This window comes from Mus pahari, chromosome 1, assembly GCF_900095145.1.
Source record: "Mus pahari chromosome 1, PAHARI_EIJ_v1.1, whole genome shotgun sequence".
In the NCBI taxonomy this organism is placed as follows: Eukaryota; Metazoa; Chordata; class Mammalia; order Rodentia; family Muridae; genus Mus; species Mus pahari.
In genome coordinates this window covers 67,308,675-67,330,102 of record NC_034590.1, presented here as the reverse complement: position 1 = coordinate 67,330,102, position 21,428 = coordinate 67,308,675, and the positions used below count along the sequence as shown (strand labels likewise).

At 43.0% G+C, this 21,428-nt stretch overlaps 1 protein-coding gene across 8 annotated transcripts in view; it reads right to left on the bottom strand.

Annotated features, from left to right (window-relative positions):
- The window catches only part of Tenm4 (teneurin transmembrane protein 4), a 710,423-nt gene that overhangs the window by 447,317 nt on the left and 241,678 nt on the right, over positions 1-21,428 (bottom strand). The gene's annotated exons all lie outside the window — the stretch shown is intronic.

Here is a 21,428-nt window from a genome sequence, read left to right as displayed (position 1 = left end):
GTAAACCCTTTCCTCCCCAACTGATTCTTGGTCATGATGTTAGTGCAGGAATAGAAACCCTGACTAAGACAATAGATAATGAATCAGACAACAGAGGAATGTAACCTAAAACAATCAGAGAAACTACTGAGCGGAGAAGACACAGCCTATGGGCAAATCATCAGCCTGACTGCTGCTGCTGGGTACTTCATCCTTACCTAGTGTTTGTCACAAGGCAAAGCACATGTGACAACTCCTGGACAAGCTCCACAATGACTCCCTTACTTAAAGAGTGTTCTTTGGAGGGTGTGATGGTTAGTTTTAAATGCCAAACTTGCCACAACCTAGAACCAGTTGAGAAAAGTCTCAAAGACTTATCTACAAGAATTTGGATGGTAGGCATGTCTTCGGGGGGGGGGGTGTCTTGACTGAATTGATGCAGGAAGATATACCTTGAATACGGGATGCATCATTTTATGGAGTGGGCTCTGGACTGTATAAGACTGAGAAAGCTGGCTGAATATTAAGCAAAGGCAGTGTGGCTATATTAGTTTATCTTTGCTCCTAACTGTGGAAGTTATACATGAGGCCTCTAAGTTTCTGCCTTGATTTCCCTTTAATGGTGGACTTTAGTCTGGAGGTATAAAGCACACACTCTTTCTTCCCTAAGTTGCTTTGGGGCTGGGGGAAGCTGGTTCTGGATGTTTCAGTAACATAAATGAAACCAAAAGAGGGTACCATGAAACCCTCTGAATGATGTTCTGTGGTCAGAAGGTGTGAACCAGATATCCCACAGGCACACAAGGATAAAATGTAGTCCAATGTAGCTTCCAACAGAGACACCAAGGAGCCTAGCTTCTATTCATTCAGCTGATTATTCAAGTATTTGCCCAGCCTGGCACTCCCTAGCTAGATCTCCATCTATCCAGTAACTCAGATAAGAACACAGCTCTTAAGTCTTCTCACTCTCCCACTGGCTCTTGCTCCAACACTGGCCCTCTAGCCCATCCATCCAGCTCCATCTACATATCCCATCCCCGTGTGTTCATCTGTGCCCTTCTTCTGATTCCAATTGTGTCCTGGGCATTGCTGCCTTTCTTCTTAGTAGCAGGAACCTTTGTTTCCATCACCCTACTCAGACACTTGTTTCTCTTATGTAGAGTGGAGGGGAGAAGAGAGGGTACAAGTAGAGAGATGGGAAAAGACAAGAAGAGAGGAAAGAGAATACTTCTCCAAAAACACAAATCTGAAATTATGCTTTCCCCTTGTTCAGAATCTTCCAGCAGCTTTCTGTTGTGTTGTGAATCAAGGACCACCCTTTCATCCTGGTCATGCCTGTTTGCACAATTCATTTTGCACACAAACAATGTAGGCATCCAGAGAATATGCCACGGACGAGGCTCGTGCAAAGCCATATTCTAACTTCCAAGCTTCTCAGAGGTCTCTGTTGGGAAGAAATTTTCATCATAAGTAATAATGTTATTTTTGTTGTTGTTGTTGTTATTGTTAATGTGTGTGAGTGTGGGTGGGTGGGTGGGTGTGCTTATTCTGTTGGGGACAGAACCCAGGGCACTGGCTGGCCTCATGCCTCTGGGCAAGTGAACTACCACTGAGCTACATCTCAGCCTTTGTTTTTGACATATTTTGTTTGTTATTTGTTTGAGACAAATTCTTACTTCATACTCCAAGCTGGCCTAAAACATATGGTCCTCTTCCACAGCCTTTCAAGTCCTGCAATTATAGGCATGTACCACACCTATCCCTGATTTCTAATGCTAACTTCCATGAGAAGGAGGCCCACGGATGTCCCTCTGTCCCTTCAGCCATAAGCAGTGCCATGAGGCATAGCAGCAGTAAACAAGGACTGAATTTGGCTCATTTAAGTACCATCTAAGGCCTGGCAGTTGGCACACACCTCTTCTTTCTCCAAGGAGCTGGCTCTTCTTCTGCTCCGCTCATCACTGCCCGTGACCAGATGGGTCAGTCTGCCTAACTCTGAATCCAATTACCTAGTCTGTTTGGCACCCAGACTGAACTAAGTTATTCATCCCAAGCAATCAACATGGTATCTTGGCTTCCATCTGCCACTCTTTGCCTCTCAGTAAGTGCATCCAAATTCGGGGGAGGGAGGAGTATCACTTATTGGACTCCCTCGAAGACTTTGGATGTTCCCAAGAATAGGAAAAGCCCCTGCTTCAAGCCTGACGCAGAGCCATTGGCAAGCCAAGTGTGTGCCATCTCTGGCTCTGGAGATACGAAAGCTGCCATCCAACCACAGTTGCCGCCCGAGTGGGAACCACGTGGGGCTCAGTGAGAACTCAAGCGCAGATTTAGCAGCCGAGCTTAGCTCAGAGGACTGTCTCCAGGAATGAATCACGAAGGGAATACTGTCATTTGTGCAAAGAGACAGAGGGTTATGGAGGGAAACGTGGCTAGAGAGGCTCATTTCTGTTTATGAAAACAGATGGTCCTTTTGACAAACAGAAAGCCCAAACAGAAGCATCATTTATCCCGGGAGCTAAGCGATTTTCCTATTGACATCGAATCACAACCTCATCTCCTCTGCTCTTTAACCCCCCGGAGGGTTCATAAATGGTACTTCTTAAAATAAAAGCGAACGGGACTCTCATGAGGATGTGAGTTACATAAGACAAACCGGGCTCCCCTCTCCCATCAGTTTATCCCCCCTTTGCTCTTTGGCCCAGGTATTGCAAAACAAAACACAACACAACACAACACAACAACAACAACAACACCAACAACACCAATAACAACATCCTTCAAGCACTGGGAGTGGCTTGCAAGAGGGGACAAAAAGTAAGCCTACTTTGGGAAGCTCCCAGCAGGGTCATACTGACACTACTTTTTCACCCACTCCTACAGCAATAGAGGACACTGTCAGCATCTTCAATTTTTCTCTCTTTGCTCCGTTCTTCCTTCATCCTCTTGACGGTAAAGACAACAGCAGCAAAAATGAAGCTGCTCGTGCTTGCAGCTAAGGCTGAGGCCGCTGTGCATCTTCTTTCTGCCCCTTTCTAGACCGTTCTGTGCACGACAATCTGTGTCCTAACCATGAGCGGATCAGTGGGTCTCTTTGTGGCTTCTAGTTGGATCCAGTAGGAGGCCTTGGTAGGAAGTCCAAGACAGTTCGGAGCATGAAGCTGGATGTCTTTTCTGGATGACTACTCTCTGGGTATTGGATTAGCAGGAGCTAAGTTCCTATGTAGGAGGGTACATAACCCCTGATTGAATATTTTTGTTTGTTTGTTTGTTTTAAGATTTATTTATTATATATTACCAGATCACATTATAGATGGCTATGAGTTACTACGTGGTTGCTATGAATTGAACTCAGAACCTCTGGAAGAGCAGTCAGTGCTTTTAACCTCTGAGACATCCTCTCCACATCCCCCTGGTTAGTCATAACTACAAACACAACTGTCTCCGGGGCCAGTACCTGCCCTTTTCTCTGACCACTGAGTCTAGGAGGATAGTTTCTTGGCTGTTGTCAGTCATGGGGTGTGTCACTAACTTTAGTGGCTGTCCTTACGTCTCCCTGTGCTTAACATCATTTTCCCCCTCCCCAGCTTCATTATGTCCAGGTCTGTCTTTCTTTGACTTCAAATGGATCTCTTTTCCGCCCAGGCCCCATTGCTGAGGATAACAACTGTATAACTCATTGAATTCCGAGTAGCTGTACTGGTACTTATTAGAGCCTTCTCAAAAATCTCTGCTACAGGAAGATACCCTGCACAGTACCAAAACGGAAAGATATACAATGTGCCAGTCACACACCCTTTGATCTGCAATGGTGTACCTCTTGCAAGATACACTAGGGCAATGGTGGCAGAAAGCTTGTGGGAGTAGCCAACCCATATCTGATTTGACTGAAGGCCCACTCTATGAGGTGGAACCTATATTCAATACTTCTTGTTGGTGTGCTATCACCAAGAATCGAAGACTGGATAGCCCAAGGACCTCAGGTAAAACCAAGTAATGCTGGTCTTAAAAACAATAAAACAAAAAAAGTGGGAAACGGAGTGATAAAACGACTCCTAATGATACTCTGCTGAATTCATAGATCAGTACCCCGTTCAGCCATCGTCAGAGCGGCTCCCTCCTGCAGCTGGTGGGAGCCAATACAGAGACCCACAGCCAGGCACTGCACACAGCTCTAAATGGGATGTTTTCATCCAATCCCCCCTCTCAGAGCTCAGGGAACCCCACAGAAGAGGAGGTGGGAAGAGGCTCACAGAGACTGAAGCAACCTGCACAGGACCTGTGTGGGTCTGCACCAGAGCCTCTGTGTTTATATGATGGCTTCCAGTTTAGTGTTTTTAAGTGATTCCCAAGTGTGCAAGTGAGCGAGACTCTGATTCGTGTGCCTTCTCTTGGGCTCTTTTCCTACTGTTGGTTTGTCCTGTCCATCTTTGATGTGACAGTTTTAATTTTCTCTTCTAATATTTTATTTTGTTAGATTTTATTATTATCCCTTAGAAGCCTCTTCTTTTCTAGTGAGAGACAGAAAGGAAGTGGATCTGAATGCGAAGGGAGGCATGGAAAGAAGTGGGTGGAGTAGAGGGAGGGAACCATACTAAGGGTATGTGAGAGAAGAATCGATTTTCAATTAAAGGGGAAAAAAGAAAAGGAAAGAAATGCAAAATATAAAAAATAAAAAAGCAAAGAATTATTGAGCAGTTTGCCAAGCAGGCCAGTAGTAATAGTTCATTATTATTTTATCTAATAATGCTGGACACAATGAAATTCTTTATAAGGCAAAAATAATTATTCAGAGGTCAGTTTGTCAAAATATCCTAAAAAATGTTAAATTCCAGATATTCTTATCATCCTTGAATTTTCATAAAGAGGTGCCTAGGGGTACTGAAATGCTGAGTCACTGGTACACGTGCCTATGAGTCTGTAGATGCTGTAATAGTCTTTGAGTGCCAACTGCTGGAGTCTCAGAGGAGGCATTGCACCTGCACTGAGCAGAATACAGAGACAACAACAGGAAACAGGAAGAAAAGCAGAGATGAACTTCCACTTTCCCTGCCATGGAATACTATGCAACCAACCACACAAAATGACTCATTCTGTAGGTAAACGCTGGAGATTCAGGGAAAGAGATGTATATTGATCAATGAAACAGAAGAGCACAAGACTAGCTGAACATGTTAAAGAAGCAGAAACTGTTTGCCTGAGGGTGTTCCTGTACTTCCAGATCTTATATGTAAACTGCAACCTACTACCGACTTCTCTTCATTACAAATATAGGAACAGCCAAGTTTCAGCCAGCCATAAGCAGCTGGTTTCAGCCAATTAGAGCCAGCCAGCTCAACACACCACAGGCCCCACAGGTAGACACCTGACTGCAACCAGGCAGGTAGTTTCCTGACTTTTCAGGCCTTCCAAATTCTGCTATTTTATTCAGGCAGCCAGGCAAGGACTCTAAGTGTTGCGTGGCTCATGGGGTGCAGTTTGCTCTAATAAACTCTAAGTTTAATTTGCCTACACCTTTTCTTTAACTGAGTGTACTTGCCTACACATCCGCAATGCTTTTGTTAATGTGGCTCATTTTCTCCCATTTGCTTATCCGTAGTTTCTAAAACCTCAAGAATGAATAGTTTTACTAGTGAGAAAATATCACAATAAAGCGTAGTTTTCAAAACCACCTAGCATAATTTTAGAGACATGTTATCCAGGAACTGCTTATTAGCAGCCTCCAATTTTACGAAACACACAGCCTGTAAAGCTAGATATTTAACCAACGGCTCTGGTCTCCCTGGAGAAGGCTGGCATTTCAAATCCTTGATACTCGGACTCACTGGGATCCCCAGGCCCACTGTCTTCTCTATCCAGCTAATTCTAGTTCTATGCAGGGTTCTCTGCCTCTCCACAAGGCAGACATGTGTCCTGATCTGAGACTGTTGCCAGTACTCCAGCAGTCTTGTTCAGATATGCCCTGCCATGAACATGTAATGTATTCCTAGCAGATTGGTGACATGTTATTAATAACCAAATAGGCTGTCAATCAGCGACATCTTCTCAGAGACATTTTCTATGTCAGTTATATTAAAAAAAAAAAACAATTAAAACAGAAAGATTCAAGAGACATCCTTTCTTAATAGTACTTTTAATTATTAGGCTCCTGATTATTTACTCTTTTATTTTCCCTCCGCCTCTGCTTCCAGAAGACTTGGGGAAGGCAATTAGCTAATACAGAACTGCATGAGCATCTATGGGTATGAAGACAAGCTCTTACGTGTGTGGCCATCAGAGTGAGTGAGGTGTACTACATCGTACCTTCTCAGTAACCACAGTGTGGAGTTAGTTTGTGCATGCACCGCATGTGTCTTACTCATCCAGAAAGGAAAGGCAGGACAAAGGGCATGATGCTGGAATCCAGGAAGCAGGCTGGTGGAGGAGAGCACTTGCTTAGTCCCTTTTGGTTTCTGGATGAAGTTCACACGATCACTATTACCTCTGACATTAGCCCTTCTGTGGCTTCCCCTCTGGATTCTTACTGTGGTTCTGCTTCTGACTGCCCCTTCCCTACCAGCCTCATCTTCATAACATATAGACAAAGCATCTCGACTCTCCTGGGTCAAGCTTGCCAGAGGCCTCCCAGACTTAGGATGGCTGCTTTAAATGAGCCTTTAAAACTCCTCTAGAAGACAAGCACTGTGACTATTTAATGTTCCAATGGGAATCTTATAAAATGCACAGAATACAATCTGGTCAAATGAGTGCTTTCCTGGCCCAGGATGGCTTGGGGTTTGCGGGTCCCCTCCAGCTTTCGTGACTTTCAGAGCTTGGCACACCCATCGTCCTGCAGGTGGGTGCTGACTTCTCTCTGCTCTTCAATTTATTTCTTTCCTCTTCTCTCATAAAAGGTCCCTTGGGCATCTATCTGTACATGTTGTTGTAGGGCCAGGTTCAAGCATGGAGCTGACAAAACAGTTATCATAACCTCAGGTCTAAATCATAACTGAGAACGAGTATAGGTCATACCAGGTGTAAGTTAATGTCAGAGGAAAGTAGAGCCGAAGGGGGCAGTCAGTAAAGGAACACTGAGGGGGCAGTGAGGGGATGTGAGAGTTCTGTTCCTCGGTAAGGTTGATAAAGGCCACTATGAGGCGGTGAAGAATTGAGTGATATCCAGGATGGGCTTGCAGAGGACCTCTGAATTCTGCACTAGCAGGCACAAAGTGGGGTGACAGGAGAGACTGGTATGTTCGAAGGCTGGTGAGGAGGCTGATGTAGCAGAACTGGGGTATAGAGAGCAGAGGAAGAGTCTCCAGCACAGGATGGGACCAGTGTGATCCTTATGCAGACCCTTGTAGTATATGAGGCAGATTTTGGCTTTTACTCTGTGATGGGAATCTATAGAACAGTGCGGTTCTCTGTGGATATCAACCCCTTTGAAGTCAAGCAACTCTTTCACAGGAGTCACATCAGATATCCTACATACGTACATTATGATTCATAACAGTAGCAAAGTTACAGTTATGAAGTAGCAACAAAAATCATTTTATGGCTTATGAGGAAGTGTATGAAAGGGTTGCATCATTAGGCAGGTTGAGACCCACTGCTTTAGAATGTTGTAAGCAGAAGATGGGGACATAGAACAGAAGACAGAGGAGTCAGAAGGAAGCAGGAAGCATCTGAAGAAGCTAGCAGTGTGGATGGAGTCATGCATGTGAACGATAACAGATAGGGAGAAGGTGACAGCTTGTGTCCTGATCCTTAGTGTAGTGTGGAAAGTAGAACTGGCATTAATGATGGTTGACTGTGTGGAGCATATGAGAGAAACTGAGAGGACAAAGAAACATGCTAGATACTTCCTAAGTAGTGTGGGACATACACACACACACACACACACACACACACACACACACACACACACACACACACAAACTCTCCATTCATATGTGACTCTTTGAGAATACCTAGAGCCTTCACCTCTGCCCACCACTAAGTTCAAGCAACCACTAGAGCACCACAGCCTTGCTCATAGCAACTACATAAAGAGCTGCTGACTCACCGTCCTCTTCTCCATCTGTGGCCATGGTATTGCTTATTTGCCAAGGCCAACACACCTTTGTGTTTCTTTGTCCCCTCTGTCTGTTTGTCTCCTATGACTTACTTCTTTGCTTAAGACTTCTAAAGGTTCCCATCTCAGCCTGAAAGCCAGGATCTGACCAGTATCCCACAGAGTTCTATATAACAATCAAGAGGGTCATTCTAATCGCACCCACGACTTCCCAGCTCATTCAGTAAGACCAGCCTTACCTCAATGCCAAAACCAACAAAGACATTACATGAAAACTGAAGACCAATATCTCTTATGAGCACAGATTTAAAATATCCCTGCTGAATATTAGCATATTAGCAAACCAAGCCTAATTATACACAAAAATAATTATAGATCATAACTCATGGGGTTCCTTCCAACTATAAAAGGCTGGTTCAACATTTAAAAATCAGTTACTTAATCTATCACATTAACAGGTTATCAGTTACTTAATCTATCACATTAACAGGTTAACTATCACATAATTACATATACCAATTCAGAGAAAGAATTTGAAAAAATTCAATATATATTTGTGAGAGGCTCATCACAGTCAACTGAAAAGTGGGAGGGGTGTCTTCACTCTGATAAAGGATATCTTCAAAGAATGACAGGTAACGTCACAGGTAATAACGAGACGGCTATTCTGCCAGGAACCGGGCAAGGATTTTCCTCTGGCCACAGTTTTCAATATTGTTTTGGAAACCTTGGATAACACAATAGATGATGTGTCTAAAGCCTGGCATGGTGGTGTACTGTGGAAGCAGAAGCAGACAGATCTCTGTGAGTTCAAAGTCAGCCTCATCTACATAGAGAGTTCCACGACAGGCAGGGAGGTCACACAGAGAAACCCTGTCTCGGTAAACCAAAACAACTAAAAACCAAACCAACCAACTAAACAGACAAAAACCTCCAAACAACAACAACAACAAAAAACAGACAAGCTAGTACAAACCTCCTAGAACGTATAAGCAAATGAATAGCAAAGTTGCAAGACATAGGTCAGTATATGGAGAGCTGCTTCTCTTATGTACCAGCAATGACCAGGGAAGATGTGAAATTTAAATCTACATTCCAATTGATATTTGTATAAATAGAACAAATTATATACAAAAATCCAAATTTTTACATGCATTGCCAATTATATACAGCAATAACATACAGACAGAAGTTTAATAGAAGAAATCAGAAAAGAACTAAATGATTGGGAGATGATTTCATGTTTTACAAAAGGAGCCTCAATGTTTCAAAGATATTTGCTGAGCTTTACCTATAGGTTGAGCACCACTTCAAACATGTTTTATCAAGAATAGTGGATAATGACAAACTGATTGGTGGTTTATATGAAAAGGTGAAGACTCAGAGAAACCAACATTTAAAACTAACTTTAGGACTAACTACCTAGTTATAATAACCAAGGGAGTGTGGTACTGGTAACAGAATAGACAAATAAATAACAGTATAACATGCAGAGCCCAGAACTCACCCACAGACAAGCAGGTGGTCTTTGGAAAGGAGCAAAAAGTAGAAAACAGATAAAAAGAAAGTGTCCCAACTAGCTTTAACTGCCATGCCACCTAGGACTAGAATCATCTGAGGGGAAAGCCTTGACAGAGGTATTGCCTAGAGCACACTGGTCAGTTGGCGTGTCTATAGGAGATCATCTTGATTATTAATTGATATAGGAGGGCTCAGGCCAATGTGGACAGCACCATCATTAGGTAAGTGGGCCTAGACTACAGAAACCACTAGATATCCACTTCAAAGGACGTGGGAAAACCAGAAGTCCTGTATACTGTTGATCAGAATGCAAGATGCTGCAGGCAATGTGTGACGAATGTGCTGATTCAGCAATCAAGACTAAAATTAACAACAGATCACAAAAATCCAACAATCCCACTGTGGGTATATGATCAAAACGAACTGAGATGGGGATGTAACAAGATATTCATACACAGGTGTTCATGGCAGCATTAGTGGTCAAAGATGAATTAATCCAGGAGCCCACCCCAAAAGACTAATTAGGGAAGACACATTGCATACACACATGGTGGGCTATTGTTTAGTCTCAGAGAGAGAGAGAGAGAGAGACATTTCTTTCTTTGCCACAACATGAATGGAATTTAGAAAGAGTATGTCAAGTGAGATAAAGCTGGGGCAAAGGATTCTAACTATAAAATGTGTGTGATTCTAACTATAGCTGATTATCAAATTCACGAGACATAAAGTTGGATAGTAGCTGCTGGGACTGTGGGAAGGGGGGATTACTGCCTGATGTATGTAGTAGACAGAGCATCGGTTGGGAAGATGGACAGGGTTCTGGAAGCAGATCCTTGCACATCTACATGAAGAGGTTTCATACCACAGAAATATTTTCTTGCAATGGTAAGAATATTAAAGATCACTTCATATGTTTTACTACAACTCACAAAGTTAAGGAAAAAGGATCAATATATGATATTACTGTATAAGAGATGTCCAATGTATTATATTCTTTTCAAGATTTATAGTATATGTCTTAGAAATACAAATCCACTAATATTTAAAATACAATAAAAAACATAGAGTTCTGAACCAGTAACCTTTGAAGTCACTTTTGCAGCCTGTGACTTTGAAGAGAAACAACAGATGTTTCTAGTCTCCTAGCTGAGGCAGGGCACAGTAGTTTTGCAGAGCCCAGTTGGATGGCCAGTTGTTTTCCATATACCATCCCGAAAGCATGGCACACTATCATGGTGCCAGAAAAGATAATCACAACCAGCCTGGATGTCTCCACAGAAAGCCTATTTGCCACGAATGCTGACTGACTGCTCACTGATTTTCACAGGCATGGACAATGTGAAAGCAAAGGCTGATATATCATTGTGCAAGGTTTGGGGGTATTTATTTGTCCTTACCCACAAATCTTCATTTTGATTGAGTCATAAACTGTAGCACTCTTGAGGAAAAAAAAAGTGTTAGCTTAGAAGACAAGCTTAGCTCCACTCAGCATCTCTCCTTCTCAGAATCCCTCCTGATATAGTTCCTCTAACATCTGCAAATGAGGTGACGTGACAGCCTGAGCCACAGTGATGGCGACAGCATGGCTGAGTGTCTTTTCTGTGACTCAATCTGGTATGTTGCATGTACAAAACAGTAGGTTTTATTTTCCCAGACATTTTGACTAGTGAATAAAAAAAAAAAACAAAAAAAACCTCAATTCTCAATTCTAAAGACAAAATGTCAGAGATTGGTGGATAAGAGTCGTATGGCCAAGATAAGGGGCAAAGCTAGGGACTGAATCTAGTTCTAACTGCAAGATATATTTTCTTCTTCTTTTTTTTTTAATACTGAATTCCCTTTAAAAATTCCCTCACATATTGGGTAAGTATGACCATTGCAAGAAGCCTCATGCTAGCTAACTGTTGGCAAAGGTAGTGATGAGTTCCATGTTTAGGATGGAAATTGTGGAATTGTACATATATATATATATATATATATATATATATATATATATATATATTAAATGACACCCTGTGACATGCATAATGGAATGGGGATGTCATGAAAAAAATGACAGTCATAAAAGTTGGTTGAATATATAACAACAAAAGATTGATTTGTTTTCAGTTGAGCACATGATAAATCCAAGGTGTTAGTAGCAGGACTGCCCTGGGTCACACCTTCACGGCAATCTTGGTCTGAGTTCACAAAATGAGCACTGTGAACTGCTCATGAGATCTAGCCACACTGTGCCCTAGCCACTATTTAAAACACCGTGGCTCAGACTTGAGGCCACTGCATGTTAGAAAATGCAGTGTTTTTACTGCACACACAAAGCTTCCCCATCTAACAGAAACATAATGGCTTAATTATAGAAATGTTCCTACTACCATTCCTCAGCATGCAGGTTTTAAAGCAGTATATTTTGGGGCATGATATTATGTTTAAATGTCTGATTTTTAAAATGGTTTGAGCGGTTAAGAGGATGGACTAGTAGCTCTTGCAGAAAACTGGGATTCAATTCTCAGCCCCTGAATGGTGGCTCATCTGCATCAGTAGCTCCAATTCCAAGGATCCAATGCCCTCTTCTGACTACAGGGGACAGAAAGCATGCATGTGATACACAGATATACATGAAGGCAAGCCATTTCATACACATAAGTTGTGTAAGTCTAAAAGAAACTGCTGTTTGAGTTGCTGACTTGAGTTTCATTAAAAGAACAGTCAGTGAATTTTGGTTGGGGATCAGGACAGGCTTTTGGTCCATTTTTTAAATAGCTTTATACAGACCTCTGCCATTTGGAGCTACATGTTTATGTGAAGTGGCATTCTCAGGAATGGCAATTGTAAAACCAAAATCCAGATCAATGCTTTACATCCTGCACTATCAAATATTCAGGTGAGGTTTAGCTGTTTGTATAAAATAAATAGGCAAATCCACCTCATTGTCATGCAGATTTCCTCTCATCTTTAATAAATGGTAAAGTTATATGCACCAAACCATTGTTTTAAAATACATTTATGTATAATTCATTATTGGTCTGTTTAATTTGCATAACTATTTGTATACCTGTAGACCTGAGGTCACATACATTTTCTTGGGCAAATAGGAGTTGTGTGTAGAAAAGCTAAAAGCCCTGCTCTCAATACAGCCACCTGCAAAATCTTTAATAATAATCAAATATATTCACCAAGCAATTGTTCAGACCTGTCACTACAGTAGAGGCTCTAGGAACTTGTGGTACATAGACACAATAGGATTTTATTGAGCTCTAATGAAAAAGTAAAATTTAAAAATCTGCAGGAAAATAAATGGAACAGAATTTTTTTTTCACTAAGATAAGGCCAGAGTCAGAAAGCCAAATGCCACGTGTTCTCTATCATATGTGGATCCTAGTTTTTACTTCTTAGACTTGTATATTTAACGTGGAGTGTCTGTAGAAATCAAGAAGCAGAAAGTACTCACAAGAGGACATAAGAGGGGCTAAGAGAGTACATGTGATGTGAAAACAGAGGGAGCAAATATTGGCAGTTAAATGTTTAAGCAGGAATGGTAATGAGGAATAGAGCAAAAGAGGGAGTAGAGATGGGTTAACCAAAATTAAAGATGTATGAAAAGTCTAATGGAGAGCTAGCTCAGCAGCTAAGAGCACTGATTGCTCTTCCAGAGGTCCTGAGTTCAATTCCCAGCAACCACATGATGACTCATAACCATCTGTAATGGGATCCGATGCCCTCTTCTGGTGTGTCTGAAGATAGCTACAGTGTATTCATATAAGTAAAATAAAAACTACCATGGCATTTAAAAAAAGTCTAATGGAAATCCACTACTTTGTAAACTAATTTATGTGTGTATGTGTGTATGTATGTGTGTATGTATGTATGTACATATGTGTGTATGTATACAGATATACACACATGAAAAAGTACAAATTAATATGTGTGTGTGTGTTGTTTGTTTGTGTACACACACACACATATATTTAAAGGTGCTTACAAGGAGGTAACCTGCACAAGTGGACAGTTTTACTACCAGAAGACCTGTGTTACTAAACAAAAATCTCTGTGCTAGGCATAAGGCACTTTCTTATGAGTTATTGGCCAGGGAGGGCACAGAGATCCCAAAACAACATAGGCTATGGGCATTTCTCTTGGTTTTTCTACAATATCTGGATGTTAAGATACTGTTGCTGAAGAGACCACACACTGGGTTTCAGGACATAGAGAAGCCCAGTGTCAACTGACTTAGAAACGTCTTTGCTGTTGGCTAGCTTTTGTATTACCAAAAGACTCTGGGAGTAGAAAATGCAACAATAATTGTACTCAGTGATAGTCCCTGCATATTATGATACTGATAGAATACTATGATACTCATAGATTAGTGATGATTTTAACCTTGGTCAGAGAAGCTTCTTGTTCATATAACAAAGCAGTTATAAGTAGAATCATCACTGGCCAAAGGGAACGTAATGAAAGAGAGGAAGGAAAAAGTGTAAGAAATAGAAGATGGAGAAGAGTGTCGTATAAGATACTGGCTTCTGGAAATGACATAGCCATGCCACTCATGAAGTCATAGAGCTGTGGTTGCGTGCACAAGACTGCACAAGATCCAGCTAGTCAATATTCTAGCATGGATGGAGGAGGGAACATGAGTGTACCCCCCCACACACACACACTTCTAGCTCAGGACCTATTGGCAGTTAATGGCTGCTGGGAGATGGAGTCACTTTTCTTCTGTATGTGATCACTGGTGGGTTGCCTATGCTCAGTGGATAATCCCACACTCGTGTGCATATGGACAACATTAACTAGACTCAATGGGGTTATATATATTTAAAAAGAAGAGGAGATGAAGGTGGAGGAGGAATGTGTTGGAGGGATGGTCTAGAAGAGTGTGAAAGGGAGTAGGCAGTATATAATCAAGATACATTGTATACATATATGAAAACATCAAAGAATAAGTACAATTATTAATAAAAAAAAAATTGTCACAGGGGCTTTCCTTTCTCATTGATGTTACCTCTTCCAACTTTTCTCTCCAAGCCTTGTCCCTGGGAGACAAAGTTTCACACACACACAACTCTAACAGGCTGATAAGCTTGGGAGTTAAGATGACCCCCAGCCCTTGAACTCCAATGTAGTGACCTGAACTCTTTTTATTAATTGAATGACAAGAAGGGTTTGAGATGCAGTGGTTACAATAATCCCTTCTTCTGGGCAGAGAACGAGAAGTGCAAGACTAAGAATAGCTGCGTGTATAAATAAAACAGAACTTCTTGCTATCTGTCAGAGAGAAGAGGCGACCACGTGGGTCTGCTACTTGCTAATGCAATGTCCACAACTCCTCCTTGGGCCATGGATGGGTTCTTAATAATTAATCCTGGGTCTGATCAGCCAGAAAGTGCTTCCTAAATAACCTTTTGTCAATAGTGGTTTGAATTAAGACCAAGTTATAAGTGCAATAGTTTTCCACAAACTGGCATTGTATGGTCCCCTCCTGAGTCACCCCCTCAGGTACGTATAATTTGTTATGGGCCAAATGTCCCCCTTCACTAAGTTCCTATGATGGAGCCCTAATCCCTGGTATCTGGAATTGACTGTACATAGGGCCTTCAAAATGATAATGCAGGAAAAGTGCAGACTTGCCAATAACTCTACTCTAGAATACTATGGGTCCCTTCGAGAGGAGGAGACAAGCACAGACACACAGATGGAGGTACTGAGAAGACACTCAAAGACAACAGCTATAGACTAGCCAAGGAGAGAGGCCTTGGAAGGGAACGCCACACTTGATGCCCTGACCACAGACTTTCAGTCTCCAGTACTTGTAGGAAATCAATGTCAGCCACGTGAGCCACCCTGTCCATGGTACTTTATAGCAGTCATGGCAGCTTATTTGCAGTTTTGCTTATTTGCAAATAGCAGGGTTCCAGGGCACTTCAATTTTGCTTCACCAAGACAGAAATGTACCCACTGTATATCACTTACCAAGGCTTCTTTGATCTTCCCTTTCAGTAGTAGCAAGAGACTACAGATGCATTTAAATCTCACTGGATACAGTGAATTAAAGTGACATTTACTGGTGATTAGGATTTGGGAATTCCACTAACATATTCTTAGGACTCTAAGACTCTAAAAAGACCTTCTCCTTAGGAAAGCAGAATGATGAATTATTAAACTTCAAGGGTTAATGGATGTTGCTTTGAAAAATCACTGCAAAGACAACAGGGAGTCCTGTTGATAAAGTCCCAACTGATAAACCCTAGACAACATTGCCAGTGAAGTCCCAACACAGATAGAATAATGGAAGGGAGAAGGAAGAGAAAGACTTGCAGGGGAGAAGGTGTGTGTGAGAAGAAGGCAGAGGGAGGCAGAGGATGGAAAGATGACAAAAGAAAGGAGAAGAAGAGAAGTGAAAAGAATCTGAGAGAGGGGAAAGGGTGTGGCCAGGGAGGGAGGAGGAGGGAGGACTATGCAGTGCAGGATGTGGGAGGGAGTGAGAGAAGGCTAGTCCAGGCAGGGGATGGCATGAGGCCAGTACAGAACCCAAGTTCCAACCTCAGAAAGGCATCAGTGCTTAGAGGCCCAGATCCAGGAAAAACTTACGCTGTGTTAGCTGTGAACATTGAAAATAAATATCTGATCTTCTGAGCTATGCTAATGAGACACATGCACGTGCAGGCACACACACACACACACACACACACACACACACACACACACACACGTGTGCATACCAATGAAAGTTCAAGAGACCTAGTTTGGAAGAGGTGAGGATCAATGGAAGTGACAGGGGACAAAGAGAGGGCGAGGGGTAAACACGGTTCAAATGCATTATATACATGGATGAAAATGTCATAATGAAGCCCGTTATCATGCATAATTATTATGTGCTAATTAAAGCATTCAAATCCCACAAATATGTATTTAGAGATGTCACCAAAATTGTGAAGAGTTATCAGTGCTCATGTGATTTTTTTTTTCACTATGAAATTCACAGGTATTAGAATCCATGTATTGGCATAGTTTTTTTTTTTTTTTTTTTTTTTTTTTTTTAAGTAGGATATCGTTCTTGTTGAATTACAGGGAACATAAGAAGTATGTGTACGAGCTTAACAAGCTATCCAAAGCACTTTATCATATGATAATAAACATGGATATATTCTGGAGTAGAATGTGCAACTAATTCCAGATTTTCATCATTTGTGATTTGGGCAAGTGACTTGAACTGTACTACTAATGGTATTTTCCATATCTACTTAAATATATTCAATCCATGAAGTGATATATGTAAATCTCCAGCATTTAGTAGGGAAACTAATAAATATTCGGTCCCTTCTCTTCCTCCACACTGAGTTAGCCTCTTACCCTCCCTGTGTCCCCACTGTGGTCACCTCCACTATTATGCCAGATATGTCACTGTAATTTTGTGTCTGTACACCTGTTCCTCTGGCTGGGACCATTTTTTTTTTTTTTACAGTATGGTCTGGGTAATGCTCTAATCTAATTTCCAGATTTGGCTCCATTCTGATATAAAGAAGATGCTCATCAAACAGTGAGAAATTAATCTATTGGGCCTTTCCGCAGCCCCCATGTGGTAGCCTGAACTGGGACCTGCAATGGGGCTACCTGATTATCTTCTTTCTTAGACAGAACCCCTCAAGCCCAAAATTCAGTCTTCACTATCCTTTCAAACTCTGGATAAGTGGTTCCTGTGTAAAAAACTGTTGGGCCTTGATAAATATTTGCGAAATGGATTTTGCTTTGATCTGAATGAAAACCAAAGCTAATATTGACTGGACTCCACAGTTGGCATGAATATCAGAGAGGCCCGGCAAGGGTAGTGCTAGAAACTGTTTAGTTCCATGGGGTTTTGTAGGGGCAAAACAGGTGTTGGGCCACCCTCATAGTCCCATTTCTGGGCTCAAACTGCAGAGCACTGTGGAACCTGTGGGCCACAGATAGGCAGAATGAAATTACTGACGACAGTGGTCACCTTCTGTATTATTGGTGGCTTCCCACCTCCAGCAGAATGAAGACAGCAATCTATTGAAATGGCACTCTCTCTGGGCAACCTTCTGGAACCTTCTGTCCAAGCACTTGCTCTTCTCCCTCTTCCTTCTATTTAGTTTCGGGGAGGGGGGGATATATATATATCCCGTAGCTCCACCCACACTGTGGGTTTGCTCAGACACCTATGTCTCGTTTGCAGGGCATCATGGTAATATTTGAAGAGATGTCCAGATTAGCCAGCGAGACAGGCACAGGCTCTTATGTTTTTCCTCTTGTAGACTACTAGTGAAAGTGCCCGACGTGTTGACTTTGCATCCCAAGTCTCAGCTTGTTTCTGAGCTTGCAACAGGTTTTAAAGAGATAAAAGGTCCAGAGTGTGTCCCTGTGTCTTGGCAATAGCGACTCCTCTTTCCTCTCCTTACCCTTTCTTGAAGGCCATAAGTACTCAGACTTTTTTTTTCCCTTGAAGCTCAAGGTCTGGAAAAGAGTAGGAGCTCATTATTCATGTTTATGTTCTGAGTATGCATGTCGGGATTTATACAATACCATCTCTACCTCTATAAGAAAACGTCCCGAAGACTCAATACAGGCAACCTCTCAATACTGAAATACAGACTTTAGTAGAATGGATGTGGAAAAAAAAAATGCTTAAAAATGTAAGTAGTCCACATGAACAGCGTGGCTCAGGACTACTGTACTGTTTTCTTGTGTTGCAAAGCAATTTCCATTGTAATTAGAGTTCAAAAGAAGATTTTGAGTATCAAGCCTACATCAGAGCACCTTGGGCATACAGAAGATGCTTTGGAGAATAATGGGGGGAGGGGTAATTTCCCGGCAGAGGTAGAAGAGTGACAGCCCTCTCCAGTCACAGTTCCTCAGTTCTAGCTTATACTGTTCCCAGCAAGGCCGAGGGTAGGTGAGAATGTTGAAGGAGGTATAAGGAATAGCCTGAGGAGAATTCCTAAACCCAGTGGTCTATTCGTCCCCAATATCCCCAGCTCCCAAGTAAGCAGAGAGAAGGATGGCATCAGACACAGAGAGATTTCTCACCTACCACCACCACCATGACCACTACCAATGACCTCGCCTTTAGAGTTACCCACTTAACGTTTTCCTTCTCCCTAGGTCTTATGGAGCCACGCTTTGTGGCTATGGGCATGGGACTAAACTGGCTGGCCCTTCCTCTACTTGCTCAGTGACCCTTGTTTTCTTTGACCATCTGCCTCCAAAGAGGATGGTTGTGTGGCTTCTGTACTTGTTGATAATTAGCATCTGGGAGCCTGAAAGTGTCCATTAGCACACAGCAGCATCCGGCATTGACTGAGCATGGGGCCAGGGGCCAGGGACAGTTGTTTCCTTAGTCTCGCAGGAGGCTTGGAGGTACATGGTCCTCTCTGCACCTCACAAGGAAATTAAGCGAGATGAAAATGAAAACTTACCCAGCTGGCCCACTGCTTGAGCGAAAAATTCTCAGCACCACATAAAATTGAGTGTGGTGGCATATGCCCGTGATCCACTCTTCCAGTACTCCAGAGGCAGGGCCAGGGGGATAAAAATGTTCAAGGTTGATGTTGGCTACAGGAGTGAGTTTGAAGCCAGCCTGGGCTATACGAGCCTCAAAAAATAAAGATAAGGACATTCTCTCTTATCTTACAGGGTTGCTGAAAAGCTAAGTTAGGAAGTATTGCCAAGGCATCACAACGTCATCCAGGCCCCAGCCTAACTGGAGGCTGGTTCTGTGGCCCCTTGGGCTTCAGGTCCAACTCAGTCACCCAGTGCTGTTGTGGGAAACCGTGGCAGTTTCTGGCCATTCCTTCCTGGTGTTCTGTCAGAAGTTATGGCTAACCCAGCTGCACACAGGACAGCTCAGGTGTGGACTGAGAATTACTCCTTGAGGATGTCTCTAGGGTGACACATCTCCTCCTGACAGGGGCATGGCCACACACGATCTTCATCTCCTGACTCCCAATCCCAAGCTCTTCAGCAAGCAGGAAGTTTTCCAGGCTACCATGTCCCTTTCTTTTTCTTTTTATGGGCTAGGGAATCTGTGGCTCAGCTGTGAGGCTGCTGGCCCAGGGCATGCACAATCTGCATTTCTAGAACTTTCTATACAGTTTTACAGAGCCTTTGTCCCAGGATTGAAGTCCTACCTCTTTCTGGGATATAACTGTGGAGGCGTGGTGTGGTGGGGGGAAGGCGGGGAGTATGTCTAACAGATCCCCTTGGGTTGTAAGTAGCAATTTCAGTTTGGGGTTTTTTTTAAAAATGGGTTTTCCAGCCAAAAGGAATCATGCTCTGTGTTCTCAGGGCTCCACGCCAACCCTACTGCAGTTCCTCTTCCCAGCTGTGCCAACTAGAAAACAGGTTTGGCATTGGCTTTTCTCAGAGTCAAAGGTATGACTAGAAACAGGCTGGGCCTGCTCCCACCTACTCCTCACAGTTTATAGAGATCCCTTTGGCTCCCTGGAAGGCACTGGGGCCCTTACCTCAGGTAACCCCGTTGGATGGATGAAGAAACAGGCTCAGACAAAGTGGGGAGTGGCCAGCAGAGGTTTGGCCCTCGAGTCACGTGTGGACAGCTCTCAAGATGTCTCTTCAGGGGCCAACACCATACCAGCTCAACTAGAACCCCCGAAGAGAGTATTTTTCAACCTTCGCTCACCAGTGCCTTGCATGCAAGGGTTAACGCTAAGGTTTTGCTGGCCTGAACGTGTGTGTGTCACATGGAGGACCACCAGAGCCCACGTAGGTCTCGATCCCGGATCACCAGAGCCCAAGACCATGAGCAGAGTGTAGCACAGTCTCCTCCCGATTCTCTCAGAATCCCAGGTTCAACACCCTCCCTCCGCCTCTCGCAGACTCTTCCCACATAATCTCCCCTACTCTCCCGACCTCCTGTTATTTCATTTTCCCATTTGGCATTTTGTTTTGATGTTCAAGGCATAAAGGGCCAACAGCTTCTCCCAAGCTATTTCTCCTCTGAAGCAGTGAAATAGCTTAGCAATTTCGGAGCCATTTAAAATGCATTGTTTTGCTGGGGGCCCCAATGGGGGGAATCCTGACTTTCTCCTAAACCCTATCACAGAATACTGAGGGCTTCCAGCCATGATAGTTTTCTATCTCAGAGCCTGGTTAGTCACAAAAGCAGAAGCCTTCTCACCTGTACCAGGCTCAGGAAGAAGAAACAGAGATGTATGTAATTCTGTAGTTGTGCTGGTCTGTGGGCAATACTGTGGCTGAGCAGGTCTGTGTGGGATGCTTTGGCTCTGTGGGTCTTTGCAGAACACACCTCCAGGACTCTTCATAGAGGCCCAAGTCCCTACCACATGACTCTAATTTGGGTCTCCTTCTGTAAAAGGGCAGTGGCATTAGCTAGTGATGCAGGCTAATAGGATAAAGTTCTGAACACATGCTCAGCGTACCGTAATTGTCGCTTATCTTTAAGTGGTGAGGATAGAGGCTATCATCAGACCACAGGGGTCTGCAAGCCTATTGAATCAGGTCTCTGGTGGGTGTAGAATGACTGAGTTGGGCTATGCATGTCTGACTTCCTCCCTCACTCTTTCTTCCTTCTCCTTCTCTCCACTCCTACCTCTCCTTTCACCCACTCTTTCTTCTTGATACATTTTGTCTATGTAGCCCAAACTTGAAGCCCTCCCCACTGTGATCACAGGCTTTGCATTACCACACCGCTTTTGGTTTCACTTTCTAAGAAGGTCTCTCTCTCTCTCTCTCTCTCTCTCTCTCTCTCTCTCTCTCTCTCTCTCTCTCTCTGTGTGTGTGTGGGGGGGGGATTTCACCTTCAAAACACCATCTCACAGACCAAGCTAGCGAAAATGAAAATCTCAAACCAAAGGTTCTGACCCTACCAGTTGGGCAA